At 51.1% G+C, this 17,996-nt stretch overlaps 1 protein-coding gene across 3 annotated transcripts in view; it reads right to left on the bottom strand.

The window, feature by feature from the left end:
* Positions 1-14,849, bottom strand: part of CAPN5 (calpain 5) — a 54,882-nt gene extending 40,033 nt beyond the window's left edge. The window contains exon 1 of one of the 3 annotated variants that reach the window (XM_063394349.1): positions 12,750-14,849. The gene's annotated coding sequence lies outside the window, so the exon portion shown is untranslated. Of the gene's footprint in view, positions 1-10,182; positions 10,206-12,421 lie in introns of those variants that run through there. The other 2 variants (XM_063394348.1, XM_063394350.1) reach the window with 2 other exon arrangements.
* Positions 14,850-17,996: the final 3,147 nt, after the last annotated feature.

Raw genomic sequence — 17,996 nt, 5'->3', positions numbered from 1 at the left:
TGGTCTGATCACAACCTCAGTCCTGCCATGAAGGAGTTAAACAAGAAACTACTTGGTTGGAAGACTGAACCAGACTTATGACTCAGGGGTGTTGTTGAGTCCCTTTTCCACCTCCAGCATCATCCTGGTGCTCCAGCTCCTGCCAGCTGGTAACAGTCATGGCTCTAAAAGCTTCAACAGGAAGAAGGATTGAAAGAGTTTGCATTGGCCAGGACCAAATACCTGCTGAAAGGCTCTTCCCTCCTTCCCTCCAAACATCTTCCTCTCCTTGCCTCCCAGCACAGAGGCTTCTCGGGAGGCTGTCACAGGCTCACCAAGCTTGTGTTATCTCAAGGCTGCAGCCTGGCCAGGGGCAAAGCCTCCTTGCTTGTAGATCCTACAGCTGTCTGCCCCCAGGTCAGAGGCTTTGTTCTAAAGGACAGCATCTGCTGCCCTGCAGTTCCATTCCCACTAAACTGGAGAGGGCTTCGCTATCACACTGCAAAAGCTCAGGATCAGCCAAGGAGAAGATGAGGCAGGAACGACGCATGTGGCTGCTCAATCCACAACCAGCTGCAACGTTATGGGGCTCAGTAGTGGGGCGTTCAGAGCAGCAGACAGGCTTTTTCCAAATATGTTATTTAAATAATTTTTACAGCCTCCTTGGGTGCTTCTGTTGACAGACCTGTGGCAACATGAGGGTTAAGCTCTCACCTACCAACATAAAAGTCCAGCTCAGCAGAGGAAACCCTGTTGATGCAAGGAGAGCTCCAGGACCCAGGGAAGGAGAAGCAGATGAATCATCACTCACTGTTTACACTGAACACAAGATAAGCACTCCACACCTCTTGACCAACAACTCTATGTCAACCATGAACAAAAAAGCCTCAAGTCATCTTAGAATCACAGAATGGTTTGGGTTGGAAGGGACCTTCAAGATCCTCTGGTCCCAACTCTCCTCACACAGCTCCTCTGGGCAACATGCACCAGTGTCTGTGCTGTTCCCAAAGCCCTTTCCCTTTCCCAGCTGTGCATGCACCACAGCTTTGCTCTGGACCCCAAATGGCATGGCCCAGAGCCAGCAGCACAGGGCAGAATCCTGCATTAGCAACGTGCACAAGGAGGGGAAGCTGAAACCGCACTGATGGAAATTAGGAAACAAGACATCATTTCTTCTCTAATTGACTGTGGTTAACCAGGGAAGCTAATTCCCATGGGAATTTACAGGTAGTTCGTGTCCAGATGTTTTTGAGCGCAGTTGTACATCTTTACAGAGCAGCTGCTTTGGCCAAAATGCAAATTACTGAACATTTACAGTGGTTACTTGCTGAAACAAAACTGTTGAAGAACGGAGCACTGAATGTCCCCTTCTGGCCTTTATCTCTTTTCTTCATCAGGTCATATCTCTGTTCTCATTTAAGAGCTAAAAGCTCCGCTAGGCTAAAAGTGAAATAATAATTTTTACTCTTAATTATGTTTATATCAAGCTCTGATTTTAATCAGTGATTTGCTACAACACAGATGGCATCCAAATCAGGACACCTTAACATGGCACCTTTCAGCCTGAGGGTTAATCTCACCTGAGCAACCACAGGGACTAGCCACTCCCCCTCAGAAACTCAGTGTGGTGGACTTAGCCCCAAAAAACATCCTGATGGGGCTAAGGGCTGTTTGTTCTGAGTGAGTAAACCCTCTGGCTTTTCACAAGCATGTAAGTACAGCAAATGCTCCTTGATGAATCCTCCTCCTCTATGGAGCAAGAAAAAGCATCACTCTCCCTTTGCAGAGATCCTGCTCCCTCCTGCAAAGCACTCCAAGACCTCCAAAGGAAGGTGCTGTCTAACAGCTGGCAATTACTGAAAAGAAACAAAAAAACCCAGTCCTTTTGACAAGGGCATGTAGCGATAGGACAATCTGGAATGGCTTTAAACTGAAAGGGAGTAGGCTTAGCTTTGATATCAGGAGGAAATTATTCTCTGTGAAGGTGGTGAGGCACTGGCACAGCTGCCCAGAGAAGCTGTGGCTATCCCTGGCAGTGTTCAGTGCCAGGCTGGATGGGTCTCTGAGCACCCTGGTCTCGTGGAAGATGTCCCTGCCCATGGTAGAGGACTGGAACTAGAAGGTATTTAAAGTACTTCCAACCCAAACCATTCTAGGGTTGTATGAATCAAGGGCAATCTTTCATTAAAAAGTGCATTTGCACCCGGGCCAGGAAAAGAGCAGGGTCACACATCCTGGCAGAAAGAACTGCAAGTGACTCCCTGTCACCAAAACACGCCTGGCTGTCAGCATCTGCACAAAATCAACTGGAGATAAGATGTCACGCTTGGAGGCTGTTTCCGGCAATGCACAGTGATTTTTATCATACTTGCTTTATTTCCTCTGGATTTTTTTCAACCAGAACATCACTCCTTTATTGCTTAACAGCAAGATGACAGCACAGGGAGAGACACAGCCAGCCAGCGGGTCTGCATGTATGTGCAGGATTGGGTTATTTTCTTCCTGGGCAGGGCAGGGTTAACAGGAGGGTCTGGGCATCCTTGAACACCCATCTCCTCCAGGAGCCAGCCGGGTGTGCTGACCAGGAGCTCCCCTTCTGCTTGGATGACTCACACTGGGACAGAGGCCTTTGACTGGGGAGTTCCTCATTCCTTGCAGCCATGAGTCACCGCTTGCAAACACAGTCAGATGTTGGAGCTGCAGAAGAAAAGGCAGCCCCACACTGGGAACACTCTCATAACCCTGTGCTAGCTCGAGCTCTGCCTGGTCACAGCTTTGCACACAAATCGGGCTTGTGGCACCAGCCAGACTGGCCCTTCCCTCAGCACAGGCTCGAAGATGAGAAGGGACCAGGACACATGTCTGAAGGCATCCTGGCAGAGGAAGGAGTAACAAGCTCAAAGCAAAGCTGGTGGCTTTGCTGGATCACTGGATTAGAGAATGCAGGAGGCCAGAGGGATGCAGGAATAGCAGGACAGGAATGGAACAACAGCAAAAGGTGGTGGCAGAAAGACAGACCCAAAAGCAGTGTAAAGAGCAAGGCAGTAACATGCCACCAGGCAGGGGGTGCCAGCCTTGGCTGGGGGAAAGCAGAGATGTGCTGAATATATTCACCACTCAGGTCCAGCTCACACCAATCCAGTCCTGGTTTGGGGAGAACACAGAAGGTAAATTTTGGGTACCTCCCAACATGCTGTTTGATCCCTGAGCCAGCATTACTGGCTGTGTTATATTAGGCTTGTTTCCCAAGCCACAGCAGGGTTAAAAACCTTTGGAGATCACCAGGAGTTGCAGGACAAGTAACAAAAGGTGAATTCATGGGCTTTACCAATGCCAAGTCCCTGGAGACAGCCATGACTTCACTAACCCCTCACGCCTCAGCACACCCTGACCCTGGTTAATAATTGTAAGGAGCAGCACAGAGCACCAGCAACACCAGAGCACTCCCAAGCTCACTCAGCAGCCAGTGTAGCTTCCAAAAAAACACCTTTGTGCAGGAGAAGGCAGGAACCTTCTCCAGCACATGACACTGCTCATGCAGAGCAGGTTTTCAGGCACTGGAAAAATACAACCAAGGAAGAGCAGACTCACAGATACAGAATCGAGCCACCTGCCCCCATGATCATCCAGCCACATGGCTCCTACTCAGCCCAGGAGGGCTGTCATCCCACATGAGGATCATGCTGAACACAAACCAAACCCCCATGAAGTTACAGAGCTGCTGTGCCCTTCCCAGCATCTATTTTGATCACCAGGACAGGAGAGGAGAGGATGCTATCTTTGTAGGATTGGGCTGAGAATGTGTTTTTATTATTTATTCAGTGTTTCAAATTGAACAACTAGACCAGCTCCTTTTAAATCCAGTCACACTGACTCCGCTGGAAGCCTTGCACCACATTAATACACTCACACAGGTTTTCTTGCCAGCTGGGCAAAAAAATTATGGTCTGAAGGCAGGCCTGTGCCTTTCTGAGGTGGACAGAGGGAAGGACAGAAGAGTCACAGGGCATTGCTTGACGTAGGGCATTACAGGTCTTTTCTTCTTGGGCATTATGGGTCACAGGGGTGCTTATCTGAGAGACTGAGGAGCTGGAAAATTCATTCAGGAAACTCATCATTAGTGCAGATAAAATGCAGCACGTCTCCATGCAAATGCTCTGCTCTCAAAAGCTTCCGCAGCCTCTGGGATGATTAAAGCAATTGAACTTCAAGCGACACGCAGACGCACGCGAGGAGCAGAGGAGATAACGGGGCTGCAGCTACTCTCCAGGAGAGTGAGGAGAGGCAGCTGGGCCCTTCAAGATCATCCCTTCCCGGCTAGCTGTGATGTTTGTCCTTCTGGCTGATTCAGAGCATCCTGCCTGCAGCTTCAGCCCTGATCACTTCATAGCACGCCCTGTCTCTCTCTGGGAGCATTCAAGGTGAGGATGGATGGGGCTTTGAGCCAGCTGGTCAAGTGGGACGTGTCCCTACTCATGGCAGAGTGCTGGAATGAGATGGTCTTCCAGGACTCTTTCAACCCAAACCATTCTGTGACTCTGTGACAACACTGTCCCTAAGGCAATGGGTCTCTCCATCGCCTTCATCCCTTGCTGCAGGCAGAGCCCAAAACTGTCCCAGCTGAGGCCTGGAGGTACAACCAAGTCCTTCAGGTCTCCTCTTGAGAGGCTACTAACCATTCCAGAAATGTATCCCTTGACCTGCTCCACTTGAAGCAGGACAGAATCACCTCCTGCCATTCCAGCTGATGGGGGCATCCCTCTGCTTCTGATAACAGGCTCCACACCACAGGCTTTACCTCAGCCCTACAGCTGCTGGCCTCAAGTTAGGTCTCAAACCTCTGCCAAGACTCCCAGCTTCTGCTAATAAACCCTGTTAGGATTTTCTCGTTGCCTGACCCAAACCTGAGTAAGAGCACCAAGGCCCTCTGGTCCACTTCTGGCCTGGGGCCTCCATGTTCAGTTTTCTCTTTGACAGGCCCTCAACCCCCTTGCCAGTCACTTCCCGAAACCCACATCCTATAAATTCCACAACAGCAAATATCAGACCACACCTGGGTACTGACTGATAAGAACACTCTCCTTGTCTGTAAAACTTTCAGGATCGCCCAGCTAGATCTGCTAGTTTTAAATTAACTTAAATTTACCTCCTTTTCCCCTCCTTTTTCCTCTCTGTCTTAAATGAGTTTTTCTTTCTGTGACTATTCTAAAGCATCCTAACAATCATATTTAAAGGCTTGCAGCAACTGATAGTGCTAGTGCTTTTAACAGGCCTCTCTTAGGCAGATTGGACCACCTCAAATCTGTGAGATTTTTTAGAAATCCTTGTTACTGGATCCACTCAGTTCTTACAAGCTGAAAGGTCTGAATTTAAGTTCTCATTGTCTTAATTTGAGCTCTTTAAATGGTTTCTGCCTTGGATGCTCCAGCCAGCTTCCCCCCCACCCCCCATTATTCCTTCATTTCAGCAGTGCTGCCCTTCTCTAAAAACACAGGTAGGAGTTTGCCGTACAACCTTTGGAGCAGAAAGGCTGCTGCTTTCTCCAGGCAGGGACTGGACATAAACTTTCCTCCTCCTCCAGGGAGATGGATACAGGTCACAATGCTGAGCACTGCACGTTTTCTCCACTCAGTGTTCCAGATCACAGAGTAATGGAATGGTTTGGGTGGGAAGACATCTTAAAGGTCATGAAATCCAACACCTCCTGCCATGGACAGGTACACCTCTCACTTTTCAGATGAGGATTTCTCCTCTTATGAAGACCTATTGCTTTGCTGCAGCCCAGCATGGCTGGTGCTTGCTCCTGCTACCATGGCTGCCAGCCAGATCCATCACCCTGCTCCCACCCAAACAAAAATGCCCATCACTGCTGGATGTCTGTCTGGGCTCTCTGCACGGCCTGGCTTGGCTTCGGAAGGTGGCTCAGAGCATGTTCCTAACCCACACTGAGCAGCAAGCAGGAGAGTGAGGGCTGAGCACAGCACTCTGGGATCAGGATTAAGCCCTCTCCTCCTCTCCCAGACATCACCCTGCCACAAGTCCCTGCTCTGTATCTCCTTAGACACTCTCATACTGCCAGCAGCCCTGAGCTGGAGCAGCGACTCGCAGAGATGTATGAGATGTACCCCGTGACACAGGGAGGAGTTTCACTCCCCTGCATGGGACAGGAACCTGACACAGTCCCGTGTTAGATGCAATAAATAACCACTCTCCTGCTCCTGCATGAAGACCTGGCAGGATCCAAAGGCAACCCTTGCTGGGCAGGCAGCCAGCGGCCACCATCCCCATCCTGCACTCATGCAGCAGTGGTGGTCTGGCTCTGGAAAAGTAGAGCTTGCAGCTTCAGCTTTTATCAATTCAAGGCTTCCCCTTGCTCAGCAGAGAAATCACCTCCCTTAATCACCCTTAAGCAATCCTCATAGTATTTACACATGCTCAAACAACTTGTAGGACCAGCTCTTCAAGGATTTGGGAGCAACGAGCCTGCAAACACTTCATAGGAAGCTTTTGATTACCAGGGTGTGCCTCAGAAAAAATAAAGCAAATGAACCCCAAATCCTGAGAGACAAACAGACATGCATCCTTCACCTCTATTCAGGACTGGAGGAAATGGTGGAACAGCCCAGGAGGGGCTGTGAAGGGATGGAGTCAACCAGAGCCACCTGCATGCTGCACCCTGGAGCCAGGGGAGTCAAACCAGTGGGAATGATGAAAACTGGGACGGAGGGCGCTCACTGCAAGGGAGGGATGCCTTTTATCACCCAGAGAAATTGCTGTATGGATTACTTGGAGATGTAACAAAAACACTGCAGCAACAACCACAAAAGCACAGTGCATCATGGTTTAAGGGAAGGTAATGCAGGAGCAGAGCTGGAGCATTGCCCTTTTCACCCAGGGCTCAGAGAGAGCTGTTGCTGCCTGTCATGCTGCAGCTACACAGGAAGCAATGGTCTGTGTACCTTTCCTGATGGTAAAAGCATGGCCCTGCCCTGGTCTGCCACAGCCTGGTTTGATAGCTGTGTCCAGGTTACAGGATAAACCTTGAAGGAATTCACCAGGGCTGCAGTCTCCCTCATGTAAGGGTGAGCTGCAGCCAGAAAATCTCATAGAATCATGGAACCATAGACTGGTTTGGGTTGGAAAAGACCTTACAGATGATCTAGTTCCAGCCCTTCTGCCATGAGATATCCTTCACCAGACCAGGTTGTTCAAAGCCCCATCAAGCCTGGCCTTGAACTCTACTGAGGATGGGGTATCCTTTTCACAGCTTTTCTGGGCAACCTGTGCCTCAACATCCTCACAGGAAAGAATTTCTTCCTACCATCTAATCTAAAGCTGCCCTCTGTCAGTTTGAAGCCACTCCCCCTTGTCCTAGTTCTCCATGCCCTCGTAAAATGTCTCAGCTCTCTTGGAGCCCCCTTATGTTCTGGAATGTGCTCCAAGGTCTACTTGAAGCCTTCTCTTCTCCAGGCTGAATAATTCCAGCTTCCTCAGCCTGTTTTCATAGTGGAGGTGCTCCAGCCCTCTGACCATCCTCATGGCCTCTTCTGGTGTCTTTCCAACACATCTGTCTTCTGCTGGGGGCCATGACAAGCTGAGAAAGTCCCTGCATGGTATGGAGAAGGAGCCCTCTCCCACAAAGCTTTTCAGAGCTTCACATAAAGATTCCCAGCCTCCCAGCATGGGGCAGACTCAAGGTGGTTGGGATGCTTTACAGTCCCTTTAACCTTCGTTCCCAATGGATGGAAGTCACAGGACAGGAGGGAACAGAGCTGATGCTCAGATGGATGGTGGAAGGACTAAAACTGGACATTTCTGCACAAGGGCAAACCAAGGGGCGGGGAGAGCTTTTCTCTGCCAGAGGAGTATTTTAAGGCAAAATGCATCAAAGTGTTATTGAACTGGGACACAAAAGCTGCAGGCAGGGGCTGAGGAGCACAGTCCAGCCCCTCTGAAGGGCTGGACCAGGCCCAAAGGAGCCAGTCTCTGACCTAGATGCTGCAAACCCCGCGGGCTCCCAGCACGGCTTTGCAGGGGTATCATCTGTCACATCTCCAGTCCAGGAAGATCCCCAAAGCATGAGGATCTGCAGTATTGGCTGAAAAGCCAATGCATCATGCAGAAAGGCAAAAACTCTGAAGTCTCCTTGGCCACAGAGTGGAGCAGAAAGAATTTTTCCCCAGAGAGGGTGAAAAACTCAGCCGCAACCATTCCTATTTCCCTCCATGACATCAAGAAGTCACCCCTATGTTGAAGGGGTGCCTCCTACAGTGCAAGCCAATTTAGTAGGAATAAGCTATGGATGAAAAGTCTCCATGGTGTGAAAGGGAGAGCTCAGAGCAGGCAAAGGGTTAATGCAGCCAGACAGATGCTCGACCCGCTTCCATGAAGCCACTGGGTCTGTGTCCATTTTCTGCAGTGCCCAGAGCCTGGCCCTTTCTCCCTGGGTAATCAGCTGGAAGTGAGCAGAGCCGGAGCAATCACCGCCCCTCACTCCCCACCCGTGACTCTGCCCGGGGGCTGGGGGATGCAGGAGCACCCTCTGGCCCAGAGCAGATCAGCACTGTCGAGGCTTTGTGCCCCACAGAAGAGCAGGGGAAGGTGAAGACATGGAGACATAAGTAAGTAAATGGTGCCCAAATGTGCCCTGCACCACCACGGCACGAGCAGAGCACAACAAACACCTCTGTGTGAGCTGAGGAGGCTTCTCAGTGGAAGGGGTTTCACCTCTGGACATCTGCAGAGAAAGGACTCGACACGTCTGGAGATTAGTGAGGAGAAAGAGAGAGAGCGCCTGATCCCAGCCTTCAAGGCACAGCTGCATCCTTCTCCTTCTCTCTGTATTAACCTGATGCTGCCCTGCTTGGAGAAGGCATTAGGAGAAGAATCTTGGCATCTCTGGACAGCCAAAACCATCCAATAATCAATGCACAAGCGTGAGCAGATTTAAAGGATGCACCGGTTCTTTGTCTCATCATACCCCAGCAGGAATGCTGTCTAAATCACCCCTTGGGATCAGAGGCAAAGTGTTCTTTAAAGAATGCTTCTTTAACATGGATGCTTTGTTATTAATCCACGCAGCAACTAGGAAAGGGAGAGATGGATTCATTTTTTTTTGAAGTATAGTCAAAGACAAAAAATTATCTCAGCTGGGCTTCATCTGCTGGTCTGGTCCCACATTAGAAAGATGGTGAAGCCTGCTGGGATAACACAGCCCTTCCCAAAGGAGACACCAGGACAGGGTGTCTGGACCACAGAGTCCCAGCCTCCTACACTGACAGATGCTAAGACCTCCTTATATCACAGCCAGGTACCTTGCAAGAGAGGTGATGTGCTCTAATTCACACTCTCCTACTCTCCTCTGATGTGACACAGTTACAGGAGCCTCTGGATAAGCCTCCTAAACTGAACTGAATGAATTCACACCCCAGCACCAACACTGCCCCCAGTTTAGATCGCTCTTCTGCCTGCCTGGAGTTCACCCTTTGGATGTATTTGGAGTCACCAAGCACATCCCCTCCCTGCCTTTGTTTCACTGGGCTTTTATAGCCTGGTATAATAGCTCTCCATCCCTCTGAGCAGCTTCAGAGCCCTTTTCCCTGCACCTGCTCCAGGCTGAGTTAATCCCTCTCAAGCACCAGATCGAAACGCCTGGTCCTTCCACGTTAACTCTTCTGTACCCATGTCCCACAGACACCCTTTGCCTGTTTCCCTTCGCCTTTTTGCAACACTCCTGGGGGCATCCAGGACCAAAACAGTCCTGAGCCCCCGTCTCAGCTATCCCAACGTGATTCAATCTCTAAACATAGCACGAAGTCCAGACATAGCGTGCCCCACTGTACAGGCTGGTATACAACTTAGGGCACATCCCCACAGCCTGAACCCCCTCCTCGAGCTCAGCTGTTCCCTATGGATGAGCACCTCATCCACCTCTCAGCTTGATTTCGCAGGCAAATCTCAGCATAAAAAATGAGAATGAGCTCAGATCCTCCCTTAAAGGCTTTAAGCAGATTTAAGCTCTGCTGCGTGGGCTTAATCTGTCCAGCAGTGCCCTTTGCCACCTCCCCCAGCCCCACCCCCGGCAGAAATCTTCTCCACTGACATACTCCCACATGCACCGTGTCAACTGCTGGCACATCCAGGTAAAGGAGACCTGGAGCATCTCCTTTCCCTAAAAATGAGAGCACAGCTACAGGTACTGACCTGTCCCTTCAGTGATAGTTCTGGGTTTCCATCTCCCTCCACCTCAGAGGCTTGAGAATACCCACAGTAGTCCCTCACCAGCTGAAATCTTCCTTGAACAGAAAATGCCATGGTGGACACAGCAGCTGGGCAGGGATTTTTCTGGGGTGGTGGCTGTGTCAAAGCCACACCTAAGTCATTTCATACAAGGACTGGGGTGCTGATGGCAGGGAGCAGGGTGGACTTGAGTCTGCCACAAAGCTCCTGAGTGCCTTGGTCATGTCACTTTGCCCCTATTTCATGTGTCACTGCTTTGCAGATGGCATTATTCCTCCTGCGTGTCACCATGGTGTCCTTACAACATGACAAAGGCTCTTGATTTCTACTCTGAGCAGGGCCTGCTAGAGCAAGCCCTGCTGGCTTCCTCAAAACTTGCTTTTCCTTTCGCTCATGACTTGATCCTTAATTCTGGTGCCAGCAAGAAAGTTTTTCCCAACCACTTCTGGCACATGGCTGCTGGCAAGCACAGGCCTGGAGCGAGCCAGCTCCCATGCATGCAGCAGCACCTGTGCACATGCACCCATTGCAGGAGGGGTTTAGAGCTCACATCCCACTCCTAAGCATAGAGAAAGGGTTTCTGAAAGAGCATCCCTCACTCCCTCTTGGGTTTTACAACCCCACTGCCTGGGTCATGGGCTGGGGCTGCGCCCCAGCTGATTCACATGAAACAATTGCTTAAATAAGTAGGAGGCAGCTGGTGTTCCTGGGAAGGGCAGGGGGAAATAGAATCCCATCAGGACAGATGTGGCTGTAACAAAATGTTGTACCAAGCAGGAGCTAAGTGGTGAGCACTTGGATCAGGCTCTGCATCTCCATCCATGCCTGACTCTGCTGCTTTTCCCCTGCCCTAGTCCTTGCTGCCCCAAGGATGCTGCTAACAGGTGATACCTACTCTCACCTGTATCCCAAAATCTGTTCCTCCTCAATTCCCTGCTACCCTAAGCAGCAGGGCCAGCCAGGCTCCCTGCACCTTGTGCTATCCATTATCCATGTGCAGAGCAAGGGGTGAGAGATGCAGCTGCAGGCAGCCTGTGCTGCCTTCCCTCCAGTATAACACCAGTACAGGACGCTTGGAACCCAGGCTGACCCTGGCAGGAGGATCCCTCGAAGATAAGAGATGGGATGCAGATAAAAGGTGCCCAGGGGAGAGCCTGCAGCATGGTCCCTGCTGGATGCAGAAGACAAGCAGCTGAGGATTTAAGAGCATTCTGTGCCACACACTGAGCTCGCTGCTCTGCTTCCAGCTCCATTTGCCGCGGCTGCACTCCTCACCACGCTCAGAGCTAACACAGCATCCAGGCAGAAATGGAAACTGGTGATAAATAACTGGTAACATATCCAAGCATGACACAGGGTGGATCTGCAGAGCCAGGCGTGCAGCCCATGCTCACCTGCAGACACCAGAGCCGGAGGTGGGGGATAGAAGACCAGAGCCATAACCAATGGGACACCCTCTGCTAGAAAGCACCAGGCTGGTGTGTCAAGCTCAAAATAAATTTTTTCAGAGAAGGGAGAAAAGGATGGGATTTGGCAAATCCGGATTCATATCTCTGCTGGGAAACCCCATCAGTCTCGTGCACCCCAGCAGCCAGTTAGCCTTTCTCGAGAGCAGATCTCTCTCGCCTTAACTTCCCAGGAGACTTTCTAACAGCCCCTGCGGTTGTCCCAAAAAAACGGAACAAAGAACAATACTGAAACCACAGGATTTTTTCTAAACGCAGAAATCCTGCTCTCCAGCCAGCGCCGAGGCCTCGGTGCTCAAAGTTTCTGTCCACCCTGGTTCCACAAGCTGAACTGAAGGGCAGCTGTGGGGTTTAAGCCATCCGGGATGCAACTTTCCTGTGCATCACGCCGAGCACCCCGACTTCCAGCAACCCCAAACCCGTGCGCTCACACCAGCGCTTGGGGAAGGCAAGGGCAGCAGCGAGCTCCGCGCAGGGGAGGAGGAGGGTGCCTGCTTCGGGCTTTTTTTGTTTTTCCCCAAAACCCCTTTACGCACACACACGCTCGCACACACACACGCTGCCTCCCACCCCGGAACGCAGCTGCTGCCCGGCTCCCAAAGCCACAGGTGCCGCCGAGCATCCCCCGAGGACGCGGCGGGACCCCCGGGCGGGGCGCGGAGCCGTCCCCCCGCGGAAGGAGCAGCGGCGGGGCTGCAGGGACCAGCCACCCCTCCCGGGGCCGGGGGTCGCCTTACCTGCCCGGGGCTGGGGCTGGGGCCGGTGCCGGTGCCGGTGCCGCCGCTCCGGGCGCGCCGCTGCCCGCAGCGCTTCGCTCCCGCAAGCACCGCCCCGACGGGCGGGCAGGGACCGCGCCTGCGCCTGCACCGAGCACGGACGGAACCGGCACCGGCACCGGGCACACGGCACGGAACCCGCCAGCGGTACCGCGAGTGGCTCCGGGAACCAGCGCCGGCACCGGGAATGGGGATCGGCACGGAGAGCGGGAATGGGAACCGGCACTGGGAACCGGGAACGGGAACGGGATCGGGAACTGGACAGCGAAGCGGCACCGGGGACTCTCACCAGGAATGGGAACCGGCACCGGAAAGCGGCACTGCCACTGCTGGGAACTGTGGTCGCTCCTGGGAATGGGGACTGGCACCAGCCGGTAGTGGGAGATGGGAACGGCGCCAGCTGGCGCTGCTCCAGGAGCTGGGCACCGGTCTGGTGAGCTGGGAACCCTGCTGGGAACCGGGATCCGGGTCCAGCACGGCCCGGGCACCAAGACCTGGGATCATCCACAAAATGGGCCCAGCAGCGGGAACAGGAGCTGGCACCATTCTGGGTAGGGAACAGGAATGGGGATCTGGGCTACCCTGACACCAGCAGCACCAGCTGGGAACTGGAACTGGGAACTGGCACCTGCACAGCTGGACACTGGCAGTAGCCACTGGGACCTTCCAGCCACTGGCACTTGGCCCAGCATTGCTCTGGCACCAGGTAATAGGACAAGGTCCCACTGGCACTGCCTGGGACCTGGCCGTGGCACTGAGAACTGAACAAACTGCAGCACCATGCACCACCACCAGCTGGGCCACCTCGACCCCAGGGAGCTGGCACGCATTGGGACATAACCCATGGAGGGTGCAGGGAAGAGTCAGCAGGGGTTGCAGGATCTGGGTGCAAAGAGCACATCCCCTGTGAGGAATAGCATGGGGCGTGATCCAAGAGGTTGAGATATGTTTTCCAGCCCAAGACCAAAGTTAATTCCCTTTTCTCTTTTGTAAGAGGGAAGCTGAGGCACTGGGAAGGGGAGAATCAAAGGCTGGGCATGCACTTGGCCCACCTGCACATCCATGGAGGTCGATGCACAACAGGCATTGTGGGGCTGGTGATGGGACCATGATGTCCAGACTCATGGAAAGCTTTCCCAGCTCACAAAAAGACATTCGAGAGGGGAAAGCCAAACAAGAGCCACACAAAAGTGCATCCCCCTTGATGGGAAGGAACCAGTGAGGTTTTACAGACCCTCTGTCAGGGGCAGCTCTGATCTGATGCGCTGACTTGACACACGAGCTTTATTGGTAGTGTTCATGGCTGATCTTAATTTAAGCCAAAAATAGATGGCAAGGGAAGAACAATTAAAGAAAACATTTGGAAGTGACAAGAATAAACTTCTCACATTTAAAATCACGGGTGATCAGACTCTTCTAAACAACAAAGAAACAGGGCTAAGGGTTAGCTGCTGCCTGCCAGCGACAGTGTGAGTGCCTAAGGACATCTGCTTGCCACATTAGCAGTAATGCAGTGAAATTTTGGTGATAAAATTAGAAAGGAGGCTGTGCCCAGAGCAGCACTGGCCTGGCACAGGCTTCTGTTCCCATCGAGGTGTCACCTGCAGCTGTACGTGGTCACCACGAATCACATGAGTGATTCACCTCCTCTAGGACCAGCCATTTCCTCCTGTTTCTCATTATCCAAAACCCTCCTGCACTTTTCATATTAAGGTATTTTCCAGTTAGTTTTGTAATTTCATTACTTATTCAATTCATGCAATATTTGTGCTTCATTTATTTTAATGCATTTATTAGTTAAATTAACAGGAAAGCCAAAAATTTGTAGTTCCACGAAGGCTTTGTTTGGCAGCAAAAGCTGTTTTCTAACATTTTCCTTCTCTTTGCTTGTTTCCCCCTCTCCCCCACAGATCTCAGGGCTGCTCAAAACCAGGTGTTTCATACACCTCTATTCTCTCCCCTCATCAAAATCACCCAAGAAAATAGCCCTAACCCCTGCTAAATTTAGGTCTCCAGCCTGTCCATGTGCAGTGCTGAACCATCACCCCTCCAAGGTGGAAAACTCCAGCAGCAAAAGACAAAGACCAAAATGAAAGACAAACCCTCAGTCTCTGAAGATTTTTAAGGGAGAAGAGTAGAGCCTAAAGAGGTCTCCAACCCCAGAATCCCCTTAATAGCCTTAAAACCAGCTGCCAGGCAGACTAGGGCAGGGAGGGATGGTGCTGCTGCTGCCCCCTGGGAGGGCAAGGAGAGCATAGAGCCTCTTTTGATTTGTGACGTGTTTTAATTGAGAGACACTCCGTCTTTGTAAATTAATTAATGTGGTCATCCATCCTGCCTCTCACCAGTAGAGGTACCTCTTGCCCAGTTGGCCACTGTGAGCTTGCTGTAATAAAAAGTAATTTCCTACCAAGCTGTTTCACCAATTTGACCCCGGAGCTGCTGGGGGGAGGATGTCACTGCTGGGGACGTGGGGACAGAGGGGCACAGGGTGGCATTTGTCACCCACAGGGGTGGTGGGCGATTCTGTGCAGAGCTGGATGAAAGGATTAAAAAGAGGAAAAAATGAGAAGAGAAAAAGGACTCACCCTTGAGACAAACCAACAGCAGGAGCCTGGCTTTTATTTTGTTAGCAGGCTGGAAAGCACTAGGGAAAAGCTGGAAAACATTAGGGAAAAGCTCTTCCAGTGCATTCAAGCAGCAAGTGGGTCCCCAGAGGTTCCTCATGCCCCACAGGGACGTGGAGCCCCAGCCTGCACTCGTGACAGGCTCAGATCTTCCTGATTACCTTAGTTGCATTTTCGATTTCAGCCTCGGCGGGGGGCAGGAAAATGATGTAAATACAATTTATCACGACACTTCCCGTCTCCTCAGTGTCATGCAAATGAAACCACAGTGACAGGGCTGACATGAAGGCTGTGCAGGGGAAAGGAGGAAATAACGATGCTTTAAAATCAGACCCCAAAAATAAGTAGGAGTAAGGTAAAAGGCAAAGTGGATGAGGAAAGCTGCAGCTGATGTTTCCTCCAACAAATAAAACTTCATTATTCACTCGGATTTCAAAGCAGATGATTTAGTGAGGTTTTCCTTCCTACCAGGAATATTTGTTCCTTCAACACCTTCTCACCCCAAGGTGAGATTTAATCCTGGGATGGTTCGAAGTGAGTGTCTGCCTGCCCAAAGCAGTGGGAGTTGAAGAACCGCTCAATCCTGCCATCCCTGCTCGAACAAGGCCAGCTTTCCCCTCCTGAGGCCATGTTTGGGTGAGAAAAGTGAGATGATGACTGCAGGTGAGGGGTTGGTGCCTGTATCCTCGATTCCATGCCATGGAGATACAGGGAGCAACCTCCAACAGCCCCAACCCCAAGGCAGCAGCTGCCTGGTGAGAGTTCTAAGCACTGGTGATCCCATCAGGTTGCAATCTGCTGCTCCTCTTCGAAGACATCACAAAATGAGCCTCTGGTTTTCCATCTGCACTTGAATTAAACGTCATTGTTCTGAATTCTGCAAAGTTTTTCACCCTGAGTTGCAGCCTCTGGAATGCCAGTAATGTATTCTCTCCTTTCCCTCTCCACATGATTGCAGCATAATCTCCTACTCACTTGATTTATTTAAGCAGGCCTTCAGATGCTCCAGTAATGGGAGTCATTTAGGTCCCTCTGCAGATATGTATTTATTTATTGCTGTTCATTTAAACTGCAGAGCCAGTTGGCAGGAGAGATGCAAGACTGGGGTCACAAGGATGTTAAATTATTCGCTGTCAAAAATAGCTGGTTGAGAAAGTTAAATTAAGCAAGGTCACTCAAGGTCATAGTCAATCACCAGTGGGAGGAGATGGGCATTAATTAGCTCTTTTATTTATGGGGGCATCATGACCAAAGGACCAGCAGTTGTAACAAAAAGGCACACTGTAGCAGCTCCTGTATTTTTGGCAGAAGCAGCTCTTGGATGAGAAGCCAAATGCTGCCCTTGACCACGACGGAGAAGCTGAGGCTGTTGAAAGGCAGTTGAGATGTTCAGCAAGACCCTGCGGAGCCCCACAGGGCATGGGTTGGGGACTTCCCCCTTTCAAAGCCTGTCTCAGGGCTGAACTCCTTCCAATGCTCCTTCCACAAAATAACTGTGCCAGAGGCTGGAGTGCTGCTTAGCAGCGGGGAGGTCTCAGAGGACACCTGAGATACTTGGGGATAATTTTGGTCACTCATAGAGAAAGGCCCTTGCCTGAGGTTTTGCCACCTCTCTTGGCAGACAGTTCAGAAGCTGAATTTCCATTCTGCTAATATTTTTAATTCATTTTCCACTTGAACTTCATCAGCATCTTCTTGCTGCTATGAGACCTCATAATACCCTTTTCCTCCTAGTTTAAGCCTGCCTAGAGCCAGGCCTCTCCTCCCTTTCCACTCTCCTCTGCCGTGCACTGCCAGGGACATGATTTAGTGGACTGGCAATGCTGGGTTAATGGCTGGGCTCGGTGACCTTAGAGCACTTTCCCAACTTAAGTAAGTCTATGACCAGTTGAAGGAGGATATTCAGTTCATAAACTGGGTAGGAATAGCCTGGGGTCACTGGCAGCCTGAGGATCCTCACTTTGTACCTTGTTGCACGACCATCCCCAGGAGAGCAGCATGAGCACCACAGCCAAGTGTTTAATGGCACCAATGACATCTCTACCCAAAGATCCGTATTGTAACCATTCATTGTGAAAAGATCCCCTTTTTTCCCAGTTTCTGTATACTGCAGAATGAATTTGTAATGAAATTGCAAAACTAACAGGAAAATAATGCAAGGTGCAAACCATAAGGCCTGATGAAGCCCACCCTCTGCCTCACTGAACACACTGGCCACGGTTCGGGGTGCACACGCACTGCAGCCGGTTGGCAAACAGCTCAAACTAATTGAGAACTCTGCTGGGAAATCCATACCATTAATTAATTGTCTTTATCAGCACTCACTTCTGCACAGTCACAAATCAAGCAGCTCTCTAATGGGCTGTCTGCTAGTAAAGCAACATGGAAGGCAAACAGCAAGAAGCTCCTTGATTAGAGGAATGAAACCATGGCACTGAGGTTTGTACTGGAGGAGAGGGGTGATGCTGCACCTGAGATCAGGGTGGGAGCTGTGGCCCTGAGAGATACTGAGACTGGCCTTTCCCTGAAAATCTAGCTAGGTAAATCAGCAGAGAAAAGGTCATCTGGGATTGTATCTGTAGAGGGTAACTCGGGTATCACAAACCGAGCTCTGGCAGCACCCGGCTGCTTAAGCATTTATTCTTCTCTATCCGGAATCCTCCTTGAATCCTTCTCCTTAGGGACACCAGGAGACAGAAACATGGGAAGTGGGGCTGAGGTCCCCAGTCCCATGGCCATGTGAGCAGCCTTTTGCTCAGCACTGCATAATCAGAGGCGAGCTGGACTTACTCCTTTCCCACTCTGCATTGCTCTTATCTCCTACACGAGTGCTTCACAGAACCACAGAATGGTTTGGGTTGGAAGGAACCTTGCAGATCACCTAATAACAGCCCCCTTGCTGTGGACAG

This window comes from Prinia subflava, chromosome 3, assembly GCF_021018805.1.
Source record: "Prinia subflava isolate CZ2003 ecotype Zambia chromosome 3, Cam_Psub_1.2, whole genome shotgun sequence".
Lineage (NCBI taxonomy): Eukaryota > Metazoa > Chordata > Aves > Passeriformes > Cisticolidae > Prinia > Prinia subflava.
Note: the sequence above shows the minus strand (reverse complement) of the source record. Positions and strands in the feature narration are given on the sequence as shown.